Here is a 24,555-nt window from a genome sequence, read left to right as displayed (position 1 = left end):
CATAGACATTCTCTTGGGCTGGCTCCACTAGCTGCCTGTGACTTTCCTCAGCAAACAGTGCATGGTCCTGACATCTCCAACTTCCTAGCGTCTCCACTGTTTCTTCAGCTTTATTCTCATAGCTTTGTGCATAGTCCTCTGAAGAGCACACTGTCCAGCTTCCCAGACTTTCTTCTGAAAACTGAGTGAAAGCCTCCCTGACCCTACAACTCTTGCATTTTGCATGTGCATAAAACCACCACCGTGTGAATGATACCAGCATCTGCCACCAGATCAAGTAGTGGCTTGGCTCCCTTGGACCAAGGCTTCAGAGGCCTCTTAGTGCTTGGATAGCTGAACTTGGGGAAACTCTTCCCTGTGTTGCCTGAATGAGCAGAGTGGCCTGGGGCACTCTTCTCAAAGCAAAGTCTTTCAAAGGATTTTAACTTTTTCCATGCTTGAATCTACTATAGGTGGGTCTAGCCAATTTCTGAGATGGCTTCAAGCCATCTTTCCTATTGTCCTGTGCTAAGTAGTTGGCTTCTGTTTAATGCTAATCTTTTTTTAGAAACCACGCTCTCCTTTATCCAAACTTTATAGGTACTTTCTGTCTGGCCAAGCTTCACATCATTAGACTCTATTTTTTGTCCTGATTCTCACTATAAATTTTACTAAAAGCAACCGGTAGAACCCACACCACAGCCTGACCATTGGGCTGTCATTTTCTCCTCTAGATCAATGAGATGACCATCTTTAATCTCAGTCTCCCACAAAGTCTCAGGACATGGATATAACATAGGCAAATTTTGTCAGAGTATAACACACACAGCCTCTGGTTCAACTGCCAATGGAGTCCTTGTTCCCAATTAAAACCTCCTGAGCCTGGCCTTTACCATTTGCATTTCTATTGGCATGCTGGTCTTCTGAGCTCTGACCAGTATCACACATCAAGCACTGCTCACACCATTCTAGGGCTTCTCTAGCCTCCAACCTTTCCCAGACTCCTCCTGAAATCCAATTTGAAAGGCTTCTGAACCACAAGGTCAGTTGCACCAATGACCCTACTCCTGATACCAATTTCTGTATCAGCCACTTTTCCATCCCTGGGACAAAATATTCAACACGAGAAACTTAAAGAAGGAAAGGTTTATTTTTGCCTACAGTTTCAGTTCATACCTGACAGCTTGAATGGCTCCAAGGCAGAAATGCACAGCAGAGGGGCATGGCAGAGCAAAGGCTCTCAATTAATAGCAGCCAAGAAGCAGAGGCAGAAGGGAGGGGCCAGGGACAGGAATACACCATTCCAGGTCACAACCCAGTGACCCTTCTCCAACCAAGCCCTACCTCCCAACAGTGAGTGCAGACATAAACTCATTAATGAGTTAATCCACTGATGAGTATAGCACCCCCCAATACAATCATCTTCCAAACACATGAGAGTTTGGGGGGAAATTTTCAATCTGTACTGTAACAGAGAGCTAGCAGGGATATTTGAGTAAAGGTCTTATCATTGCACCCATCATATCTGCACACACTTGCACACACATACACATGCACACACAGAGTTGACCCACCTCAAGAAAACAGAGAATATATGTTATGGCTTGTATCTAGATGTTCCCTCAAAGCCTCATGCCCTCATAGCTCGGGCTTTTTGGAACTGTCTGGATCTACTATGTATGAATATGGATTAAGGGTGTGCAATAACTAAATCAGTCCACTTATTGTGTTAACAGAGTCCTGGGTATGGATAATGGGAAGGCCTATCTTGGGTGTGGGTGGCACCAACCAATAGCCATATAGCCTCCATGGAATACAGTCAGTCCCCAATTTATGAACATTCGAGTTGCGAACTTTCACACATATGAATGGACCTTGCATTACAAACATCCATAGATGTGAACAAATCATGGAAGTAGCTCGTGTGTCTGCTGGATATTGTCACAGTTATGCTGCTGTGTGCTTACTGTATAGTATGATAGTGTACAGTGGTACAGTACAGTTTGGGACTTACTGTATCTGTACGTTTGTGCTTGGGGTTTTTTATGCTTTACTTTGTATATTTTTGGCAAAGGTATATAAGACTCATTTTGTTGGATTTAAAAACAAATTATAAACATTATCCCAGAACAGAACTCATTCATAAGTCAGGGACTTACTGTAAAAGGGTAAGGAAGTGGCTATATGCTCCCTTTTGTCTGCCCTACTATGGACTGTTTCTTCTCCTCTGCCATGCCCCTCAGCCATGCCATCCTGCCTTGGAGCCAGTTAATTATGGACTGAAACCTCTACAAACTGTGAGCTAAAATAAACCTTTCCTCCTTCAATTTGTGGCTATCAGGTATTTTGTTCCAGCAACAAAAGAGTAACCAAGACAGTATAAATGACCTCCTCAATATATACTTCACTGGAGAAGAGCAGAATTACTTGAATGACCTGCATTACTGTTACCGTGGTCATGGTGATACTAGTTACAATTTTAAGCCCTTCCAGGTGGAAAAGCAATACTTAGTGTTGGGGGTCTGGTCTAACAGGTGTTCTAGAAGCCCTGTGTCAGAGGCTTCAGCCAGCAGATGGACTTGGTTATGTCACCTTCAGCTTTCCATGGATTATACTCTTATTCAAAAGGATTACTGCCACAGCAAGAGTGGCCTCACTGTGCTTGTAACCTAAGAAATGAATCTCTCCATTCACTGATGAACTGCAGGACTTGGACAAATCACTTTACCAGTCCCAGGTTCAACTTCCCCATCTCCAAAATGGCAGTTATGGTCCTTTCTCTCCAAATTTGAGGACTGTTCAGTGAGATCATTAAGCAGACCCATCACTTAGCATAGTGCCTGGCCCACAGGAAACCCTAAGGAAGGGCAGCTCTTATTTTCATTGCAAGGCCCAGAACATTTTAGCACACAAAACTATCAAGCCCATCACAGCCCAAAAAACAAGAACATCAAAAGCAGAGACTTAGAGGTTAATTGGAGACTAAAACCTACATTCTCCTCACATGAAAAAGACCCGGATGTTGAGGCTAGGGTGGGGCAAAAACGCTGATCCTCATAAACATTATATCCCAGTCATCAAAAGTGAACAACTTGAACGAACATTTCAGAAATGAATTCAATAGGGCCCTTTGGAAAATACAGAGAGAAGGACACAAGTTCATCAGAGTGTCCCAGATCTGCCAATAGTCTTTTCTGAAAGCCTGACTCTCCACCACACATCCTCAGTTGAAAGCACGTCATTTTAAAGCCATCTGAATAGGCACTGGCCAGGAAAGGAAAGTCATTTTCCATGGATCAGCAAAGAAGAATCTGATCCTGACAGCCAGAGCCTTTCACCAATTAGTAAAAGCTCAACCTTGATCTCAAAGCCAAAATAAGCTGATTCTTTTTGTGTGGCTTTTGCTGATGATTGAGCAATACTAGCACCTGAAAACCCTCAGGTACACTCTCCCGAGGACAGTTAGCATTGCAAATTCCACTCCCCATGCTGCCTTTTGGGAAAGCAAAACCAGGATGAGAAGAGTATCTTTTCATCACCAACACCTTCTCTGAAACAGCCAGTGTCTAAAAGAAACGGAATGCTCAATACATGCCTGGAAATGCGGGTCAGGGAAAGAACTCGATTGCACTGATACACGCCTGACAGCCAGATGTAAAGAGAAGGGGGAAAGAATGCACGGACTGAAACAAGGAGACGGGCAGTGTACTAACATCTACTGATGCCTAACAAACTCCCCCAAAACAGCGACAAAGTTTTACGACTCCACGCAGCTCCTACCGGTCAGGAGCTCTGGCGCGACCTAGCCCCGCAGCTCCAGACCAGTCTGTCTGTCGTGGGCTTGTGGGAAGATGTTAGCCAGCGATGTGTCCATCTGAAGCCTTGGTTGGGGCCGGCGGACCCGTTTCCACTTGGTCCATGCACATGGAATTTGTTTATGAGAGACCTGTTTCTCTTCCTGGTCGGCTTGAGTGTCCTCACAACACAGTGACGCTTTTCCCAGAGGAAATGCTCCAAGGAAGAGCAAGGGGGAAGCCACAAGTCCTTCATGACCTAAGCCCAACAGCCACACGTGGTCATTTCTGCACTACCCTATGGATTGTACAGGTCGGACCTATTCATGAGGTAAAGGACGCAAGAGCATAAGCACAAGGCTCATGGGACCATCTTACAAGCCACTGCCACAGACAGCTGAACAGCTGCCAGCTGAATAGATTGTAATTACTGAATGATGGTGTAATTGCAAATGGCAGCTCAGCCAGGGAAAGGAATTAGGTCCTAAACTATTAACATCAAGGAGTTCTCGTGGTGCATCCAGGAGCGAAAGGTAATACAAATGGTGTGTTAGATGTGAGAACGCTGACTTATTACAATACTTTTGGGGCCTTCCGAAAGCAAACAGGAAGTGGGCCAGGGGGACCTTTTCATATGGTACTGATTAGGTTCATAACACTGTCACTTGAGTTAAGGAAAACACAAGGTTGGTGAGCTTTGACTTCTCACCAAGGCCAAGGCAGCCTTGCCTCCTACCTGGCAGCCAGAAACCACCTTCCTATCCAAGGGTGGCTCCTGAGAAGTGCAGGTGTGCAGTTGGCCAAGATGCAGAGAGGCCCTGAGAGGGGCAGGCAAGGACCCCAGTCAGCAGCGATGCTGAAGATCAGGCGTGGGAATAGCTTCGGGAGCCGTTCAGGGCTCCTCTCCGGCCCACCCCTGAAGTTCTGGAGCTGGGACTGCTGGATTGCCTAAAAGATAGACACTGTCCATTTCTGAGACTTTCTTCCTGTTTCCTGTCTCAGCCACTTCAGAAATATCTCACAGGAAGTCGACTTTCAGTTCACTGCTCCCCCTTCTCCGTGAGCCCTGAAACCCTAGCTTTTGTGTCTCTCTCTCCCTGCAGGTTAGCCAGCATCCCCGCCTGAGCAGCAGCCCTTCTCTCCACATCCTTCGCCAGTGTTCTCAGGCCTCGTCCCAAGCCCAGGATCTGCAAATGCAGCACCTCAGGCGGGAGGGAAGCAGCTGTGGAGCCGCAGCGAACCTCCCCAAGGGGCCCCTTTCCTAGGATCTTGGCCCTTCAAGCCTGGCCTGCTGTGGAGGTTCACTCACACCTTTGGACAGATTTTTTATTCACAGCTTTCCTAGCTTTTCTTGGAAGAGAGGTGGTCTAATTTGAGTTACTTCATTACCTTCAAAGTGTACTGATTAATTTCCAAACATATGGAGTTCAATGCTCTTTTGGTTAGTAATTTCTAGAGTTATCATTATGCTGTCAGGGATTTTTCTTTGAAGTCAGTTGAGACTCGCTCTATGGCCTCGGTTCACGAACTTAATTAGTTCTGTGATTCTGGGGAAGACAGCTGTGGTCCTGTGTGCCACCCAATGCAGAGTTCATGAATGGAAGCAAAATTTTACTGAACACTTCTGTTCGTGAGCCAAATTGTTCACAAACAGAAGCGTGCGTGAACAGAGGTATTACTGTGTAACTATTCCATGCATATTTGAAAAGAATACATACTCTCAAATCACCAAACTTGTATATGTCCATTAGGCCTAGGTTTATGTTGGGTTGTTGCTTGTTCGTTTGTTTGTTTGTTTGTTTGTTGTGCTGGAGGCTGAACCCAGGGCCTCCACACTGAGACACCCCCTCAGCTTTCTTAATCCCTAAATTCCGAGACAGGGTCTCACCGCGTCACTAGGCTGCCCAGACTGAGCTCACACTTGCCATCCGCCTGCCTCAGCTTCACAAGTAGGTGGGATTGCAGGTGTGCACCATTGTGCCCAGCTGGGCCAAGCTTTTTAAAGCTTCTTTCAAATCTTCTGCCAGTTTACTACAATTTTTATGTTTTTCCTATCAATAAAATGAGAGAGTTGTCAAAATAAATCAGACCCCCCAAATATAAAGACCCAATCCATAAATGGGCATCTGAAAGGAACAGACATTTCTCAGACAAAGAAGTAAAAGCAGCAAATAAAGATACGAAAAAATGTCCAACATCATTGGTCATTCGAGAGATGCAGATGAAAACAATGCTGAGATTCCACTTCACTCCAGAAAGAATGGCTGCTATCAAGAAATCAACCAATGACAAATGCTGGCGGGGGTGTGGGGAGAAAGGAACCCTTCTCCATTGTTGGTGGGAGTGCAGACTGGTGCAACCACTGTGGAAATCAGTGTGGAGTTACCTCAGAGAACTAGGACTGGAGGTCCCATTTGACCCAGCTATTCCCCTGCTGGGGATCCTCCCCCAAAAATTAAAAGAATCATACCACAGTGATATATGTGCACCCATGTTTATAGCAGCACAGTTTGTAATAGCGAAAGCTTGGACAGAGCCCAAGTGCCCATCAACTAGAGACTGGATAAAGAAAATGTGTTTTTTTAATAAAATGGAGTACTACTCAGCCATAAAGAATGAGAAACTAGAGACATTTATAGCTACATGCATGCACATTGAGGCCATACTCTTAAGTGAAATAAATAGGACACACATGTAAATACCGAATAGTTTCTCTGGTGTGAAAAACTAAAAGTGTAAATAAGGATCAAAATGTATAATTGACAATGTGAAATAGGGAGAAACGGTCTAAAGGAGTAGGGGAAGTGGGAGGATTAGGGGAAAGGAAAGAAGGGAGAGGAAAAAATGGAAACAAAGTCTTTGTAAATAGGGAAGGGTGGAGGGGTGAAGGGAGGGCAGGGAATGGAGAAAGAATAAGAACTAAGGTACATCGTGCAAAGGCACAAGCACCCAATGAGGAATGCAACTGTATTGTACCAATAAACTCAATGAAGAAAAAAAGAGTTGTGTTTAAATCGCCTGTTACTCTTCTGGGTTATTATTTCACTCTAATTCTATTTTTAAATGTTTTTAATTTAATTTCTCCTTTAGGTATTTTGGGCTCATTTTATTAGTTTATACATATTTTGTACATTATTTTTCTGACAAATTAAGGTTTTATTATTACATACATATACTATGCTTAATGATGCCTTTTATTTTAAAGTCTATTTGTCAAATGTTAATATAGTTTAAACCATATTTTACTTAGTTAACATTGGCCTGCCATGTCTTTTTCCATGTTTTTATTTTGAACCTTTCTGCCTCCTTATATTTTTGGTATGTCCCTTACAAATAGCATGAAATTGGAATTCAATTGATAAGTTAACCTAAAAACTTGTAACTGGAAAGTTTAGTACATTTCCATTTGCACCATATACTTTAAATTTCAACCCTATCTCACTTTTTGCTTGTTCCTTTCCTTTCTTATTTTTAAGCTAATATTCTTTTTATTTCTAGCAAGAAAGAATCACAACACATTTGCATCATTCTTGATTTTTCTCTCTCTCCTCACTTCCTGTCTTATGGACATTATGTAGAATTTTAGTCCTGAGTTCACATGGTTTTATTTAACTTAGTTTTGTTTTTTTATAAAAAACTAACTTTACCAACACATTTTATGATCCTTACTTTGTAGTATTTTGAAAGATCCCTAGATTCTCCCTTTTAATTTGAACACCTTCTCTAAAACTATATTCACGGCAGGTCTTTCTCAGCCCGTACTTCTGAGGCTTCCAATGGTCGGTAACACTGTCCCCCTGAAAGACAGCTGGGCTGAATGTAAAAATCTAGGTTCTACGTTATTTTGCTTCATTACCTTAAAAATCGTATTTAGATGCTCTCTTGCATGCAGCCTTGCTATTGAGATGCTTGGTATCAGCATGGTTGTGGTTCTAGTTAATTTGCCCTTTCTTTCTTGGAAGTTCTTTTAATTTTGCCTGTATTATTTATGTACTTCACTAACATGTCCAAGTAAGGGATTTTCCTGTTTTTATTTGCGCTCTGTAGTCTGCTCATTCTGTGATGCCTTCTCTATCTTTCATTCTAGGATGTGTCTTCAAATTTATTCAGTTTTTTTCAGTATTTCCTCCTTCTTAGTTTTCTCTTTTTCTAAAATCGTATCATCCACTATTTGCATTTCTATCCTCCGAATCTTTTAGTTTTCTATTCCCTATTACACTAACATTATATTTTATTAGGCTTGCTTCCTACTGGTATGGTTCATTGATACGATTATCTTCCTCAATAATTCATGTTTTCATTTATTTCAATTCCACTCTATTTCATCCATTTGAAAAAATAATTTCAACCAATATAGTTTTTTTAATTCATTAAGTTTATTGGTACATTTTAGGTGTACAATGTGATGACACTCATCATTGGGAACTTGTACCTTTACATCATGTATCTCGGTTCTTATTTTTTCCCCATCCCCCTGCCCTCCCAACCAATATAATTTAAGCCAATTTGCACTTCTGTTTTGTCTTTTTTGCAATGCTGCTTGAGTCCCTTATCTGAACTGAAACCTTCACCACGCTTCTTGTCACGTCCTGTTCTGTCTGTCCTAACAAGTCCGGCCAGCCTCATTTGCTGCACCCAGCTTCCTGTCCTTTCTTTCGAGGTGCTGCTCGGGCAGCGCCCTACTTTGGCCTGAGTTCATAGTCCCCATATGGCATCCCATATGCCGCTCAGAGGCCTGAAGTTCAAACTCAAGTCTGTGTCACCCAATGTGACCCTGGAAGACACAAGGAGAGAACACAGCTCGGGTGGAGAGCTAGAGTCGCCAGCCATACCCCAGCTGCCCAGGGCCTCACCCTCTGCCCTCAAGGAGGAGGAGCTCTGGAGAACCAACTGCCCAGGCTTGGCACCCCCCACCTGTTTTCCTCAACTCTTCATCCCAAAAGGGCTTTGGCTCCGTCACAATCATACAGGCTTTTCACACTGAGGGACACAAAATGATTGCGCCGAGTCAACAGTGGAGGAAGGCAAGGGCATAAACACATCCTCCTTTGTCCAGTGTACCTGAACTTGGGATCTGTCCCAAGGCTCAGCCACCACTCCCACCACCCGCCTCATATTTACAGTTCAAAGGGGCCTGCTGCCTCCAAGGGCCTTCTCAAAGTGCTCCGTCATTTGCATGTTTGGTTGATCAGTTGCTGGGTTTTTGTCATTTTCTTATCTTTTTTGCCTGTATTCCATTCTTCTCTCTCTAGTTTCTCCAGGATCAACTGCAGGTGGAGCTAGAAGCCTCTGCTGATTTGCATCTTGGTAAGATCTAAATATTGCTCACAATACTTTATATAGACTGTAAAAGACCCTATTTCCTGAGTGAACCCTGAGATTATGAACTATCAAGATAGCTAAACCAGGGTATTGGTTGTAAATGATGTATACATATATTGAGATTTTAACTTTAAAAACCACACATATTTACAAAATATCCTATTATGCACAATATCATGAAATACTCTGTTGTGACAATTAGAGGACACTAGTCACTTGTTTTGAGAGAGAGGGAGGGAATGTGAATGAATGTTTGGGCTAGGAATTTTTCTTTTACTATTGAAGTCGTGCTGACTAGAAATCCATTTTTCCTTTCTGGCATGAATCACATCCATTTTGCATTATCCAAGATATTCTATCTGTTTGTTTACAGTGGAATAAGGACTTAAAGATGCTTGTAAAACAAATCTAATTTCAGAATCTTCCTAAACTTTTGATATACCTTTCAATCCCACGGTTATTTCAACAGTAAGGTTTTTAAGCATCTCTTCATTTGTATTTGAAACATTCAGCCTAATTTTTATTTTTAAAACTTTCTGCACTCCTATTTCATCAGTCTGTAACATGTTTTTCAATCGTGTCCTTGGTCATTTAATTAAGCAAGAAGAATCCCTGGCCGGATAGGTTTGAAGTGAACACTGCTCCCTGTTGATGGGAACACAGTAACAGGAGAGAGAAGTCAGGGTTTCAGAGAGGGGCCAGGCATGTGACAGCCCAGGCACTGCCCATCACATTTTACATCGAGGAAGGAGACTGGGGACTCCCAGTTCCCTCCATTCTTTCTTGTAAGACAAGGAACAATCGGACAGCAGTTAATAAATTAAAACTCTCAGTTCCAGACAGCCATTCCTAACCCAAGCTTAGCCTCTATGGCAACACAAGTCATTTGGGGACGACAACATACAAAGAGACCGTGTCCACACCAACCTCCGCGGACAGGCAGGGTCACCCAAGAGGAGCCCTGAGGTGACTCCTCTCCCTCAGGCACCCCAAGGCCACCCACTCCAGCCCCACGGGGTCCCGCCAGCGGGGACAGGATTCCCACCCAGCTGAGCAAAAACGCAGCTTCCTGACCAGATGGCAGCCACAGAGGGAGCCCAGACCCTCCGAGAGTTAAGTGCAAGGCCAGTCCTGGCTCCAGACTGGCTGGTGTGTGATCCTGAGCGAGGTAGCAGGTGTTGGGGCACGTGTCTGTCGCCATTAAACCAACAAATGTCCACTGAGCAGCTCCCTGCGGCAGGACTGTCAGGTCTGGGCACCCACAGTTAGCACACATTCCTGCCAGGTCAGCTCACTCTCTCAGAGGAGAAAGATGTAACTCCACACTGAGCTAAGGGGTCCCGGGGAAAAGCCCTCTTACAGGAGAGAATGGACAGGCCAACAGTGCCAGGGGAGGTCGCAAGGAGTCACTAACACTGATGACTGTTCCTATTCTTTAATTATTGGTGTTGACTTAGAAGGAATTTGATGAACAAGATCTGCAGTCAACTTAAATGAACCAAGTTTCCAAAGGAAGAAAAGCCTTCCAAATATATCTTGACACATTTGGTGACATTCATTTATTAGAAGTCTCAATTCCTATCTCAGATATTCACAGACCCTTCCAACCCATCTAATATATTTTTTCTTCAATATTTACTCTAACATTTAATCTTCCAATTACTTAAGCGAAGCTGTAAATGCTCCTGGAGGCATGGAAATATTGTGACCTTCATGTTGCTATATTGAAACCATCCCACAAGTGTAACAAAAATCTTAATTAACTACAGGAATGGCCTATGATATCAGTACTGTCGTGGCTCTTATGTTCTGCTGCTGTCACTAGTCAGCTGATCTATTAAGACAGGGCCCCACCCAGCCTGTACAAGAGCACCAACATGTGTTATAAGAATTGATTCACATGCACAGTTTGGGCTATTTAGCTGAGTGATGGTCTAAAAGGTTCTAAATATTAATATAACACCTTACCCCCACAAGTCAATGAGACTTCCACAGGAATTATAGATATATCCAGGACTTTAGTTCAAAGTTTGCATAAACCATGCACCATACATTAAAAAGAAACTTGAATTGTAGTGGTTTCCATTTGCTATGCTTTGGTATTGTGTTATTCGGCTTTCTGTACTACAACAAAACACCTGAGATAATCAAGTTATAAAGAAACAAGGTTGATCTTGGTGCACATCCCGGAGCTTTGAGTCCGTGGTTAGTTGGGCCCATTGCCTTGGGCCTGTGGTGGAACAAAGCCACTCGCTCAGGGCCAGGAAGCAACAGAGCAAGAGGAGGGCAGGGGGTCACCCAGTCCCCTTCCGGGGCTGGGGCACGCCGTCTGCGATCTCAAGACCTGCCCTTGGCTCCACACTAACACACCGGCCTCCAGGGAGCAGGAACATGAAGCATTGCATCTCTGTGGTCTCCGTAGCTCTCTTTGTCAGTTTCATGGAGGTATGAAATTACAGTGCAGTGAAAGGAACTCATTTTAAGAGTCTATTTCAGCAAGTTTTCTAAATAATCAAAATTAACTTTTAAACGATATTTTAGATTATTTCAGCATTTACATCACATCTAATCTTGCACACTTAAAAACGAGAACATCCACTCTGGGGTGAATGATTAGATATCTTCAGTAGGATAAAGCTATGATCATTAGCAGCATGTTCCTGGAGTATGTCATTCGTTGGCTAGAGTTGCCATGTCAAACACCACAGACTGGGGAGTTTATTGTCTCTCAGGCTGAAGGCTACGCTTCTCAGTGCAGTGCTGGAGGGGCCACAGTCCTCTGAGGGGCCCTCTTCATCTCTCCCTGAGAGCCTGCTGTGCTCTGCAGCAGCCTTCGCTGTTCCTTGGGTTATAGCTGAGTTGCTCCGGTCCTCCAGTCTGCGTAGTGGACTTTCCTGTCTCGGGGCCCAAATTCTCCCCTTTTTGCAGACACCGGTCCTGTTGGATTAGGGCTCACTCCCATGACCTCATTTGACTTTCTCACCCAGGAAAGACTGCATTTCCAAATACGGTCACGTTCTTTGGTACTGGCATTAGGACCTTAACATGTGTCTTTTGAGGGAGTCATTTTAATACATAATGGTGACATGTGGCAGATAGATTCGAATCTTACCAGAAACTGACCCAAACACACAGTGTGTTCAGAAATATGGTGACTATTTAAATTTTGAAAGTTATTTACACGAAAGACACATTTCCATCCATCCCCTACAGTCCTCCCCCTTACCTCAAGCACATTCTTCCAACTTTCTGAAGCTGTTTACAGTTTGTATCTATAGTAATTCCTTCTTTTAACTTTTTATTAGTACACGTTTGCAGCAATTTCTGTCAAATGAAAACCTCACAGTGTGTCCTCATCCACCTCACTCACCGGACCTGGCACCGTGTGACTTCTCCAAGGTCAAAATGACCATGAAAGATAAACATTTCGAATGGATCCAGGACACTGAAACAGCCACGAGCACAAATGAAGACGCTCGTAAACTGAAGAGAACTTCCGCAGTTCCTTCAGAACGCGGCAGGAACGATGGGATGAGTGTGTTCAAACCAACGGGCGTCTCTTCGGGGGACAAAGGCCAATGTATCTTTCGCTGTGATAAATTTTAAAAATGTAAACATCTATCATATTTTTATCGTGCATTGTGTCTGCACACACGCACGCTAGAACGAGAGAAATGTGGCGGTTCGCACAAGTTGAGAACAGATGGCGTCGTCTGTGTTATCAACACTGACTTCCGCCCTTCCTCCCCACCTGCACCTGGCTCCGCCGAGTAAGCCAGCCACGTGAATCCACTTCTGTGCAAGGCCTGGGCTGAGGTGGAGACTCTTACAGCTTCCAGCCTTTTCAGAGGCAGACGGGCTCCTACCTGGGGATTCCTCCTCACCGTGAGACTTATGTGTTCTTCGTACAGCAGCTTTCCTCCCGGTCACCCTGTCTCCGTCTCAACCCCATCCGCTTGCTCATCTCTGTGTAGAAACAGCCTATCGGAAGTTGGTCGGTTGCTTCTGCACCTTCCATCATTCTGGGCCTTCCAGGAGAGGCGATCGGTCAGAGCAGAGCCATCCTTTGAGGACCACGAGGAAGTCTGTGAAGCAATCAGATCGAAGCTATTTCAAAACCCAGACATCAAAGTATTTGAATGGAATCCAGAGTTTCCTGCCTCACTACAATTTCCTTCCAGAAAAGATTTAAACTGTGGGGAGGGGGAAACACACCTTAATTGGATCTCAAATTCCCACAGCTGCCATCGGACTTCCTGTTATAGAAAAGAGGGCTGCTTGGAAGCTGGCTTTACTGAAAATTGATGAGACAGAGCAGTGCTAAAACCAGACACAGTGGAGGTCAGGCCAGAGGTGCTTGTTTCCTTCCATGTTTCCTCTCGTGTGGTGCCCAGCTTCGCCTTTCAACAGTTCCCATCTCCTGTGTGTCTTGTATGTCTTCAGAAAGACTCACGGTTGTGTTACTTAATTCCCACCACGGTCCCCTCAGGAAGTTTTATTATTATTCTCCATTACACATGAGGGAGCTGAGACTCAGGAGGTAGAGCAACTTACCCAGCGACACACATTTAGGGGACAGCTGGAGTCGCACTGCAGCACAGGGCTTGTCTGGCTCCAGAGCTGGCTCTTGACCGTGGCTCTGGGACGTGAGGCCCAGCCCAGGGGTCAGACACAATCTGGGAGGGAGAGCAGGGCACCCACACCCATCTGAAAAAGGTGCCCACCCTCTGATGGCAGCGGTCATCTCACTGCGGAGTGTGGGCCCATGGGGCCAGATGTTTCCGTTTTCTGTTTTTTGTTTGACTTTGTTTTTTGAGACAAGGTCTCACTCTGTAGTTCAGGTTGGCCTTGAATTCACTATGTAGCCCAGGCTGGCCTCAAACTTTTGGCAATCCTTCTGCCTCAGCCTCCTGAGTGCCGGGATTACAGATGTGCTCCACCACACCTAGCAGATTTTTCTATTTCTCTAAGAGAACTTTGAATTCTGTATTTTCAGTGAAATCTTCTAACTTTTAAATGTTGGCTACAGACTCAAACCGATTTTTGAGAAAACAAATAATACACATCTGTAGTCCGTTTTTAGGCAGGAAGTCTTATTTCCCACTCTCCATGTTTCCTGTGGGAGGAGCTTTAGTGAGACCACCCCAACTTCCCATCTTTCTCCTTGGTTGGTGACTTTGAAGACAGAACTGGGGATGCTCAGTATGTCTCCATCCTGCCAGGCAACCTCTGCTACTCTGGGTGGGAAAGTGTGTGGAGCAGGGAGGCACCCACAAACCCATTTCCTTGCCAACAGGAAGCATGTTCTCCAAACTGACCTCTGGGTGTGTTTATTTCCTGTGACAACCATAACAAGCTACTGTCAACTGAAGGGTATGTCAAAGCACTCTGAGTATGAGAACAAAGCCAAAAATGGAGGTGGCCACCATGGGGAGAAGTAGAAATTCTGTTTGGCCAGAACAAATGCTCCCAAAATGGTGTCCAAGGAGTTTGATTTAATAAAGAGGAGGAAGAGGAGGAGGAGGAGGAAGGAGAAGGTGAAAGAGAAGGGAAGAAGTAAGGGAGGAAGAAGAAACAGAAGGGTGGGAGAGGAAGAAGATGAGGAGGAAGGGCAGAGGAAGGAGGTGACAGCAAGCCTGTTGTTACAATTTTGCTGGTTGGCTGGAAAAGCCCAGGACATTGATTGGCCAACAGCCACTGTGATCCATTCCAGATAAGGATTTCAATAAATGGGGAAAGGCTTTTACTGGAGTTATATATAATCTTTGAGCAGGAAGGAGTCCGCAGAAACCTGCCATTGCTAGGTCAGTGTGACCTAGGTGACTACGATCTCATGTCTCTGCATTCCCCAGGGCTAAAGAACTTTGTGACTTCATTTTGTGACATTTTAAATTCTTTCTCAGAAATAAAAGGAATAAAGACAGGAAAGGAAGAAGTTAAATTATCATTACTTGACATGATACTCTACATAGAAGGCCCAAAAACCCCACCAAAAGACTTCTAGATTTGATAACCAAATTCAGTGGTATAGCTGGATACAAAGTCAACACTCAAAAATCAACAGCCTTTCTGTACACAAATAACAGACTCACTGAGAGAAGAACCGGGGAAACAACTCCTTCCACAATAGCATCCCCCAAAAATGAAATACCTAGGAAACAATCTAACAAAGGAAGTAAAAGACCTCTACACTGAAAACTACAGCACTCTGAAAAAGGAGATCAAAGAGGATATCAGAAAATGGAAAGACATCCCTTGTTCTTGGGTAGGAAGAGCCAATATAGTGAAAATGGCCATGCTTCCAAAATTGTTATGCAGATTTAATGCAACCACAATCAAAATTCCAACAGCATATCTCACAGAGTTAGAGAAAACAATCCTAAAATTCATTTGGAACCAGAAGAGACTAGAATAGCAAAGGCAATTCTGGGCAACAAAGGCAAGGCAGGGGGTACCTCAGTCCCTGACCTGAAACTATACTACAAAGCTACTATGATAAAAACAGCATGATACTGGCAAAAGAACAGACCTGAGGATCAGTGGGACAGATTAGAGGATGCAGAAACAACTCCAGACACACTCAGCCACCTCATCTTTGATAAAGGAGCCAAACACCTTTACTGGAGGAAAGATAGTCTCTTTAATATATGGTGCTGGAAAAACTGGCTTTCCACAAGCCAAAGATTGAAATTAGACCCATATCTTTCACCATGCACTAACCTAAAATCAAAATGGATCAAAGATCTAAATATTAAAACAGAAATACTAAATCTGCTGGAAGAGAAAATAAGTAGAAGCTTGAGGACATAGGAGTAGGCAAAGACTACATGAACAAAACCCAGACCACATGGGAAATACTACAAAGAATCAACAACTGGGACCTCATCTTATTAAAAAGCTTTTACACAGCAAGAGAAATCACCAACAGAGTGAAGAGATAACCCACAGCATAGGAAAAATTTTTACTAGCTATTCATCAGATGAAGGACTACTATCTACAATAAATAAAGACCTCAAAAAATGAACCCCCCCAATTTAAAAACCCAATCCAAAAATGGGCACCTGAAATGAATAGACACTTCTCAGATGAAGACATAGAAACAAAATAAATATATGAAAAAGTGTTCAACATCACCGGTCCTTTGAGAAATGCAAAATAAAACAACACTGAAATTCCATCTCACTTCAGAAAGAATGGCTGTTACCAAGAAATCAACCAATAACAAATGCTGCAGAGGCTGTGGGGAAAAAGGAACACTTCTCCACTGTTGGTGGGAGTATAGACTGGTGCAACCACTGTGGAAATCAATGTGGAGATTCCTCAAAAAACTAAAAGTAGAGGTTCCCTTTGACCCAGCTATTCCCCTTCTTGGTATCTTCCCAAAAGAATTTAAAGCATCATACTACAGCAATATGTGCACATCCATGTTTATAGCAGCACAGTTTGTAATAATTAAATCTTGGAAACAGCCCACATGTCCATCAACTAACAAATGGATAAAGAAGATGTGGGGGTTTTTTATATAATGGAATACTACTCTGCCATAAAGATGGATGAGCTTCAGACATTTATGGCTAAATGGATGGATCTTGAGACCATATTCTTAAGTGAAATAAATCAGACACACATGTTTAAATACTGCATTGTTTCTCTGCAGAAACTGAAAGTAGAAATAAGGACTAAAATGTATGATAGATGTTGGGAAATGGGAAGAAAATGTTCAAATGGGAGGGGGAACAAAGAAGGGGGAGGGAGAAAGGAAGGGACAAGAAGAAAAAAGAGAAAATAGAAGAAAAAATGGATACAAAGCTTTTGCACATAGGGAGGGGAGGGGGCTTGAGGGGAGGGGCATGGGAAAAGAGAGGCAGGATGTACCCTGTACAGGTGCGAGCTCCCTACAATCAGTGTATTATGTATGTCTAAAGCATACCAATAAATGTTTTGCTATTTAAAAAAAATCTTTCCCAGTACCACAAAATAGGTGGACCAAAACAATACAAATGTGTGAGCTCACAGTTCTGGAGGCTGAAAGTCCAAAATCAAGGTATCAGCAGGGCTGTGCTCTGGGAAAGAAGGGAGGGGGAGGGAGACAGGAAGGACCTCCCTGTTTCTTGCAGCTCCTGGAGCACCCAGCAACCCTTGGCATTTCCTGGCTGGCAACTGCCCCACTCCAGCCTCTGGCCGTGTCTTCACCAGGCTCCTCCGTGCCCATTTGCAGGAGACCAGCTTGGAACTGCACTGAGCAGGTGTTAGATAGTATTGATTAAGATTATGTGTCACGCCAAGGCCTAAGTGTGAATCGCTAATTGACCTTTCTGCGGGTGTCTGGGAACAGGCTTCCCTATGGCAACTGAGGTCTCAGTGATCAATGAGGCTGTGACATCTCTAGCAGCCAGGAAGCACTGCAGCTAAGGACTTACGACTCTGCAGCCATTCTCCACGATCAAACGTTAGCTGAGACCATGCAGGTGGCTCGTCAGCTGTGACCCGCAGAGAGCACGGGTGCCGTGTTACCTGTGAGCTGTCCATCAGCAGGACACACTGTCACTCCCCTCCCACTGTTCAGCTCACTGTGCCTCAGGTCTGCTGATCCTGCATCTGCCTCATGCCCCTGCTGTGCCGTACGATCATCAATCCTGGCTGGTCCAGAGAGCGTGGTCTCAGCCAGGAGAGAGCTAAAGATCAATTCCCAGCCCGCCAAGCAATAAACCACCATTCGTTCTTTACTCTGTTCCTCCTTCTTCGTATACCATTCTGTCATCCCCTGCTGTCCCCTCACCAGGTACGGGGCACCCCCAGTGACTGGTCGGGCTGGTAGCCGTGACACTCATCAGTCCCGGGTTTAGGGCGCACCCTGGCCCCTTAGGACTGGGGTCGTCTGGGGAGACCCTGTTTCCCAGTAAGGTCCCATCTGAGGTCCTGAATGGACACAAACTGGGGACTATTCAACTCGGCAGGAGTTTTCTCTTAGAAGGTGGTGTTTCCATCCCCTCCTGTCTTATTCCCTCGCCCGCCCTGGCACTGGCTCTCGAGGAGAGAGGAATTGGACCTGGTCCCTCTTTATCCCCTAAAACCCCAGCGGCCATGCCCGACACGAATGCCGCCCTCTGCTGCACCCTAAGTATGGCCTTTTGCTGCTCTGGCCCTTTTCTCTTCCCAGTTCTCCTCCTCCTCTTTCTCCTTCTCTCCTTCTCCACCCACTTCCTGTTTTAGCCGTTGCTTTGTCGTGAGATCCCTGACCGACATCACCGTGCTGTGACAGCTTTGGGCTGTACCAACCTGGTCTCGAGCCCCACCCCGCCACCACCATCCTTGCGGCCTGACCCTCTGCAGATGCGAGTGCAGGCGGGGGGCCGAATCAGCCATTGGTTGCATCTGAGGCCTCGAGGCAGGTGCCTCACGCTCCTGCCTCGGTTTCCCCATCAGAAACAGGAGTAAGAGCTGACATCGCAGACAGGGCAGCCCCGCCCCCGGCAGAGATGGCATCTCACCCAGAGGCATGCAGCTAACAGCAGTGCTGCACTTTGGATCTGAAGGTCCCCACCAGCCCGCGTTAAAGGCTGCTGCCAGCCTGGGAGCTGTTGGGAGGTGGGGGCTAAGCCAGGCCTGGAAATGCACACCTGTAATTCCAGCACTCTGGGAGGCTGAAGCAGGACAATCATAAGTTCAAGCCCAGGCTGGGCAATTTTAGCAACTTGGCAAGACCCTCTCTCAAAATAAAAACTGAAAAAGGGCTGAGGAAGTGCAAAGGCCCTGGGTTCAATCCCCAGTACCCCCCACCCACAAAAGGAGGTGAAGATCACTGATGCATGTGCCAGAAGGGCCCTGTGGGGCCCCAGTCCCTTTCTGGATCTCTCTCATTCCGGGACATGGGGTGAGCAGTTTCCTTCCCCTCTAGCTCCCCACCACAATTCCCTTCTCCACCAGAGCCAGCCAGCCACAAACCGAAGCCCCAGACGGAGCTAACAAACCTTTCCTGTTTCCACGTTGCCTCTCTCGGGTATTTCATTACAGTTACAGAAAGCTGACTGACTGACACAGCAGGGCTGAGGCCAGGAGGCGACATTGCGTCTCACAGAGCAGCCTGGGGCCTCCAGGCTGCGCTCTCACCGAAGAGCGGCTCCTGGGGCAGCTGGCTCCTCTCTCCCTCTTGGCCTTCTTTCCTGCTGCTCTCTCACACAGAGCCCCGCCATGTGGTCACCCTGGGGTCAGTGCGGTGAGTGCACGTTCTGCTCGCCACTGAAATTCCGGATTGTTTCCTAAAGTGATTCTCTTCTACTAAGGTGGGAACAAGAAAACTCAGCCAGGAGTGGTGAGGTGCGAGTTCATACAGCCCTCAGAGGCAGAGGAGCAGGATCAGCAGGAGTCGAGGGCCAGCCTGGGCTACATAATGAGGGCCTGTCTCAAAAAGTAGGAAGGAAGGGAGGGAGGGAGGAGAAAGAGAGAGAGAGAGAGAGGAAGGAACTAAGGAGGGAGAGAGAAAAAAGGGATAAAGGAAGAAAGAGGAATGAGAGGGCCGGGGCAGGGAAAGGGAAGGGAAAATGGAAAGAACTGCAGCACCAGGGCCTGAGCGAAGGCAAAGAGGGAGTGAGGGAGAATCTGGAGGGTCTTTGGGGGGTCTTGTCTGTGACAGTCAGTGCACCCCCTGTGCACGATCCCATCTGTGGTGAGGAACGCTACCAGGGTGTGGGGTGCCAGGGAACTGTGCAGTGGGGACCAGCACTCTTGGCTCCCGTGGGACCAGGGTGGCATCCCAGAACAGGTGACCTGAAGAGTGCCTCGGGGGGACCCAAATGAGGGGGGCACGGTGCACAGGTCTGAGAGTCAAAGCAGCAGCCTGTGGAAAGCTGAGGGACAAGAAAATACCTGCTCTCCCAGCTACTCGCGAAGACTGAACTGCTGTGGCAGGCAGAGGCAATCTAACCAGTAAGTTTGGAACGGGGAGGGGACACTTGTCCTGTGAGGACCACACTTGTACCAGAGAAGGTGCCACTTTGTGGGTCTATAGTAGTCACCCTGTGTTGCTGGGAGAAAGCACCTAGCGCACACCACTTAGAAAAAAAAATGGTTTGTTTTGGCTCACGGTTTCAGAGGTTCAGTCCACGGGCACCTGGCTCCAAGGTAGAAACAGCACAGTGGAGAGAAGCCGCTCCCCTCATGGCAGCTGAGAAGCAGAGGAAAGGAAGGAGCCTGAGAAGAGATGTGCTCTTCAAAGCCACTCACAGGGACCCGTTTCCCCCAGGCAGGCCCCAGCTGCTAACAGGCCGCTTGGCTGCGGAGTCGTCGGTGCCTAACCTGTCTGCAGAGTCAGCACCCTCATTTCCCAGCCACCTCTCTAAGCCCCACATCCAAACACTGATTGTCACATTGGGCCCTAAGTCTTCAACATATGAGTGTTTGGGGGGTGGCACTTCACATGTAAACCATAGCAGATCCCTTCCTCCCCAGGGGAAGAAGCGGAAACTCCTTCGGCTCTGGCTGGCCACGTGACCTTGGACTGAATGCATGGACTCCAGGGGAGGGAAGTGCGGAGGGGGAACTGGGGGTCTCTGGGGTGCGGGTGGCTGAGGATGGGCCAGACTGCAGGTGTCCAGCCCAGCACCTTGAGCAGCAGCAGCAGCTTGGGGCCCCCCCAGGGCAGACTCCCAGGGTTTCTCTGGTTGTCGCTTCTGTTCAAAGCAGCCTCAGGGCCTCTCGCTTGCTGCCTTCCTTCTCCCTGGGATGCTTGTATTTGCCGAATCCCTTGACAATTAGCTTTTTCTGCTAAAATTTAGTGGATTCTGCCATTCCAAGTAACAGCGTTTAGCGTCGGGCAAGGTCTTGGGCTGCAGACACTCAAGGGACTGGAGCTCAGGGCGGGTTTTCTGGCTTGGTTGCTTGTGAAGTCAGAAGAATGTAGTAGGCCCCTTGTGTGACCTTCCAGCCACGGTCACCTGTGATCCCCGGGAGCAGGACACCTGGGGAGGTAACGCCCTGGGAAGCCAGCGCCGTGGTCTTGAGCGGAGAGGGATGCACAGAACTCAGGGACCACAGCGTGGAATGGACTGCAGTCCCCACTTTTGGTCCTCTCTGAAAAGACAGTGAAATCCTGGCCACGATTTTAGTTTTTTAATTTTTGTCAATGCATGTTTGCCATACTCAATGATCACATTCATCATGGGGAATTTGGACCTGTACACAATAAAGCTCAATCCTTCTTTTGTTCCCATTCCCCTCCCCTCCCTTCGACCCTTCTTCCTCTTCCCATTCACCAAAGATTTGTTTCCATTTTTCCTTCTATTCTCTTTTTTTTAAACCTCTTTTTCCCTCCTTCCTCCTCCCTCCCCCCTCCCTTGTTCCCCTTCCTAGTTGAACACGTTCTTGCTAACGCCCAACATCTATCCTCCATTTTACTCATTTACCCTTTGGGTTTCTCACACAAGAGAAACGTTGGGATATTCAAACTTGTGTGTCTGATTTTTACTTCATCTAAAATCATGGCCTTAGGTGCATTCATTTACCGAAAAATATCTCAAGTTTATCCTTCTTTATGGCAAAGTAGTACTCCATTGTACCTAAAAATCACATCTTCTCTATCCATTCATCTGTTGACTGGCCACAGTTTTATAAGATAAAGGAACACCGGCCCACCCTTGGCCTGTTACTTGCGGTGCCTCACAGGGGTTGAGCAACTCAGCCCCCCCACCTCATAGATAATCGGACCCGCAGGGGAGACCCCCTCCTTTGCAAGGAAAGAAGAGACACAGAGCCCTGCCTGGAAGGGTCCTTCTGTGGCCTTGGTCTCAAGCACCACTGAGATGGATGTGACCACCGAATCCCAAAAAGAGGGCCGGCCACTTCCTCCAACGCGCAGAAGCAGCACCCGCCTTTCTGCTTCCCCTTGGCTCGCGATTCTCAGCGGCAGAGAAGGGGCCTGGGCCTGGAAGTGTGGGGCGCACGGGGTCTGGAGGCTGCTGGGCGGCGGCGGTCGGGTCAGCGCCCCACTTTGCAGCTGTGATGATCTCCCACAGTGGCTCGCCAGCCATCGCCGAGGGAGGCAGGGTCCTGAGCAGGAGGCCGGGAGACTCAGGCGGCAGAGCACAGGGCCGGAGGCTGTGCGGCTTCCGGCATCCCGCATCCCGCCCCTGGGGCCCTGGGGCGCTGACTGCCCGCAGACCGCACTCTGCCCCTCTGTCCAGCCAAAGCCCTGAGGGACGGCGCTGCAGGCAGAGTCCAGAGTGGCTGGAGCTGCCGGGGCTGGGTGAGCGTTCTAGCTATGCGGGTCAGCACTGGGCAGCCTCCCTCCCCCTGCCCCTCTCCTCTGCCCCTCTCCCTCATCCCACAGATGACAGGCACGGCCTCTGAGTCAGCTCTCTTGGTAGAAGGCAGTCTCTCTCGCACGCCCATTTGCCTCGAGCTTTGTCTCATTTCTGAGTTCAGCGCTGGCAGGAAGGGAGAGTGACACTTCACTGGGCCCCTTCACATCCCAACAGGAGGGCATCCCGGGCTCCGCCTGCCTCCACTGCCTCCCGATAATGGTGCACTGATGTAAACACTAAACCTGCCAGCGGGGATCTGGACGTGGTTGGGTGTCTCCCTCACAAGTTCATGCATCGGAAGCTGGGTCCCCAGGGGGAGGGCATTGGATTGTTGGGGTGCCAAGGTGGCAAAAGCTTCTAGAGGTGGGGCCTCTTGGAAGGTGACTGAGTCAGAGGCTCCACTCAGGACCGGATTTTGATCTCTTGGAATCAGTTACTTCCTACAAGAATGGATCGATATGAGAAGGAGAGCCTGGTCCCTCTCTGGCCTCTGCTTCCAGTCTCACCTTGTGCTCTTTCTCTCTTACACACATTCCCACCTTGACGCTATCTGCCATGTTGTGATGTAGCCTGGAGGTCCTCGCCAGAGCCAAGTAGATGCTCCTAAGCCTCTGTAATTACGAGCTGAATAAACCTTTTTCTGTATAAAGCACCCAACTCCTGGCATTTTATTATAGCAATAGAAAATTGAATAATACACTAATACCATTCCTCTCCTTTCCTACTATTTTCCCAGTACGGTCAAGAGTGAAATAAGACTGCTGTCAAATAGGGGGCATCTCAGGAGAGTGGTTTTCAGATTCTTGGTGTCTGGAACGAAGGATTGACCAGGACATTCAGAAATGGTAGCAAGAGTAAGATTTATTAAAAGTGAAATTTCACCCCACAGAGTGGGAGCTGGCCCATGAGAAGAGCTCACAGTCCAGGGGCAGGGTCCGGGGCTCTAGAAGTCCTGGGATTCTGGGGAGTGACAGAATCCGCCCACTGTCAGGAGGGGTACTTTTTGACCATATAAGGCTTTTAGAGGAAGCTTCATGGCGTCCAATGGGGGGGGGGGTGTCAAAACCACAATGCAGGTGAGGCTGGACACAGGCCAGGGTCCTATACTTTTGGGTTTGCAAATGCTTAGGGGTCTGGGGGGGGGGGCAAAACGATCTTCATCTATCAGTTTTCTGATATTTTGACATAATCATCCTTGTCCCAGGCTCCCAATTCTTACCCCACAGCTTTCTGTCATTTACTGCTCTTCCTCCACCTTCTACCTCAGGATGAGCTGACATCAGCCCTGGGAGAAATGAGCAGGAACGACAGCCCGACTTAGGAAGTGTGGCTAGGAAAACCCACACATGTAAGCACAGCTAGTTATTTAATACAGCCTCCGTTTCTTTATGCCAGCGACCAGCACGTGATAAAATGAGAGCAGGCCAAAAGTAAACGGGAGCATGGGGTCCCCAACAATGCCACTGTCAGCACCAGCCTGGGACACAGCTCACAGCCATGCTATGGGGCCTCACTCCACCACCAGCCCGTGGGATTCTCAGCTCTCTGAGCAAAGGAACTGTTTCTCCCTGGATCTGCGGTTTTCTCGTTGGCAAAATGGAAATACTATTTGTTCCTATATGATGAGATTGTTCCTGGAATTCAGTGAGTTCATGCACAGCGCATAGCAAGCACTTCATACGTCCTAGTTTACGTATTTAAATAAAAGCCTCCATTTCACGAGTTAGGAAACTGAGACCAGAGAAGTGAAGCAAATGTCCAAAGATACACAGCGAAGTAAGTGGCAAAGACGAGTTTCCAACCCCTTGGTCTTAAGAAGAAAACGTCCCCGCCGAGAAGCCAAGAATGAACTAAGGAAAGTGAGACCACTCCCAGCCGGGGAAAATCAAGCGGCTGTCGCAAGCTGCTTCCACCAGGGGGCAGCACACGCACGTGTTCCACAGCCATGCCCGACCAGGGAAATTTGTTCTTAAAATGTCAAATATTGAAAGTTTCATTGCAGATGTGTATGCACTATTAAGGAATAAAATGCTTCAGCCTATTTTCCTATCTTCCTATTACTTTAAAATGTAGAAGGCTGCTGGGAGGGTTCAGGATGACCATGTATAGAGAAGCATCCCATCAGCAGGTCCAGCCAAGGAAAGGCCTTCCACCAGCACTG

The sequence above is a fragment of the Heterocephalus glaber genome, unplaced genomic scaffold, assembly GCF_053883595.1.
Source record: "Heterocephalus glaber isolate CG9 unplaced genomic scaffold, H.glaber_assembly_v1.0 deba00001572, whole genome shotgun sequence".
Lineage (NCBI taxonomy): Eukaryota > Metazoa > Chordata > Mammalia > Rodentia > Bathyergidae > Heterocephalus > Heterocephalus glaber.
Note: the sequence above shows the minus strand (reverse complement) of the source record.